The sequence below is a fragment of the Phalaenopsis equestris genome, unplaced genomic scaffold (assembly GCF_001263595.1).
Source record: "Phalaenopsis equestris unplaced genomic scaffold, ASM126359v1 Scaffold000540, whole genome shotgun sequence".
Lineage (NCBI taxonomy): Eukaryota > Viridiplantae > Streptophyta > Magnoliopsida > Asparagales > Orchidaceae > Phalaenopsis > Phalaenopsis equestris.
The window spans coordinates 1,497,886-1,500,452 of NW_018164980.1; the positions used below are offsets into that span (position 1 = coordinate 1,497,886).

The 2,567-nt window shown below is 29.7% G+C and overlaps 1 long non-coding RNA gene across 2 annotated transcripts in view; it reads right to left on the reverse strand.

The window, feature by feature from the left end:
• LOC110028994 overlaps positions 1 to 854 on the reverse strand; it is a 21,665-nt gene extending 20,811 nt beyond the window's left edge. For both annotated transcript variants that reach the window (XR_002294477.1, XR_002294476.1), the window contains exon 1: positions 739 to 854. This is a non-coding gene — a long non-coding RNA (uncharacterized LOC110028994). The remainder of the gene's footprint in view (positions 1 to 738) is intronic.
• Between the last annotated feature and the right edge of the window lie 1,713 nt (positions 855 to 2,567).

A 2,567-nucleotide genomic window follows, 5' to 3' on the forward strand; every position in this document is an offset into this window, starting at 1 on the left:
ATATATATATATATATATACATATATACGAAACAAGAGCTAACAATGCATCAATGCATGCAAACACAACATGAATAAATGAAGAGTGAGGATTCATAAGTTCAGACCCAAAAAAAACACTAAAAATTGTGGTGAAAATCGAATGATAATGATCATCTTGTCTTCATATCCTTTATTTATCCTATTATGCGACGTTCATTCTATCACTAGTTCTTGCTAAGGTTCTTATAGCCCTCAACTATCTGATTCTTGCTTAAATTTTACTGTTTCCTCCATGAAAGAGACATGTTTGTTTGTATAAGAAAAAAATGTGTAGCCAACAAGCATCAATCTTTTCCATCACAAATGGAAAATTTGATGTGAGCAGCTTACCCAAATGTCGGCTAGTTCTGGCCAGACAAAAGCGTGGCTTAGCTATAAAAATCTTAAACCTAATTTTTGGCATTTATCAACGTCAGAAAACATCAGGCCAGCTCAAACTGCAAAAAAAAAATCATTCGCGCGGCATCAAGATGTACATTAATGAGCTCAACCCCAATCTCGAAACAAGAGACAATCCAACTACCTAATACCGGTACACAAATCTTCAGGAAAACTCCATCTATGGAACTCAGAAATTTATAGGTACTAAATGAATCAAGTAAGCTTCATGATATCAATATCGACTGGTAAGAGCAAACAAAACGAAATCTGAAACCACGCATCAATTTCAAACAGCCATTCAAAATTTCTCACTCACAATGCTGCCAAATTCTTCCAAAAAAATCTCCGTCTCTCCCGACTTTCAGCCCCGCTTCCGAAGAACGTCCTTCGCCGTCTCAATCTTCCCAGCAAACGAGAAACCCAATCAAAACGCTATCTATTTACACGTCAAATACCCACATTTTACTTTTTCTTTTTTACATTTATACCACTTATATTTTCCATATCACAACAAAAATATCACTATTTTAATTTAAAAGGAATTGAATAGACATTTTTATGCATATATATGGTGTTGGATATGTAAATGCATAATAATTTGTGTTAGATATGTAAATGCAATTTCTTGATTTAATTTTTTTTAATTAAATTCGTAATCATTTAAACTTTTATTTCAACTAGCTTATAGTAGAGCTAAATATTTTGATCGGACAAATCCAATGGCATTAAAATTGTCCTTACCCAAATTCAAATATGTTCAAATCAATGTCTAAAAGCACAATTATAAATTATTTTGTGAAATTAGTTGAAGACTAAAATAATATTTGGATTAATTTGTTTATATCGTAATAAATGTCTAATTCACAGAAATCCGACGAGATAGATTATTGAATTCTAAGATTATTAATGTACTAGAATATTGAAAAAACTATCTATGAATAAGATGATCAATACTGGTCATCCAATAGAGTATTTTTAATGATTTTGGCTAAAGTAATCAAAATGCTACTACAGAAAACTATACATTGTGCGTCATTCTCCATGAATCTATATTTTGAACTGAATTAGAAGACAACTTAGCAATATGAAGAACTCTATAGCCCTTTTTTTTATGGAAAATGTTAATGATCATTGTCAATGATCAGAATCATTAGTACGTGTTATTGCTCAACCAATATCATCAATTTGTCATATTCTATCACCTTCGTTCTATCTCCATAGCCTAATCATTAAAATTTAATTCTCGATGTCTTATCAGTCTCCTAATCATCATCTTCTAATTACTAATAGACTTCACCTGATTGTTAGTATATGACAATAATCATTTAATCATCACCTCTAATTTTCAATGTCATGTCATCATCAACATCATCTACCATTATTTCAAATCTTTAAGCTTCATGTAATGAATTAGGTGTAAAAAAAAAAGAAGAATCAAGATTAGCAGTCTTCATATTATGCCTCCCTACTCAACTTAAGGATTTGATTCTACTTTGGTTATTGGATGATATTAACAAAGAACATATATAAGAGGAATAAAGAATTATGTTTGATTATAGATCTTAAAGAAAAAAAGGTGATGGTAAGTTAATAATATTGACAATGCATAGAATAAAATCTAAATACTTGGATAAAATCATACAATAATAGATGACGATAGTGGTGGTTGCATTAATTAAATATATTTTGATGATAAATCGTGAAAAAAAAAAGATGGATCCCTCTTAAGGAACTCACCTTCACAACAATGGAAAGATAATGAAAGTTTTGATGGGAAATAAGATAACACATAAAATGAGATCCTTAAGCTTTATTTTAGATGAAAAATCCAATCTTTTTAACAAAAGCAAAATAATAAAAAAATATATACTACTACTTTAGATACTCTATCACCATGGAGAAACTTAGTACTTGGGTGGAAAAACTCGACATCTTGGGATGATTAAATACTCCTTAAAAGAGCATTTCAGTTGTTCATCTCAAACTTATTAATTACATGTTGATTTTATTGAATGCCTATATTTGAAATGAAAGAAAGAACATTATTTAGAGATGATTAAATGAATTATTACTTTAACAATTATATCTCATGTGGGTACAAAAAAAAAAAGACCTTGCTAATTAAATGTGAAAATTCAATCAAAG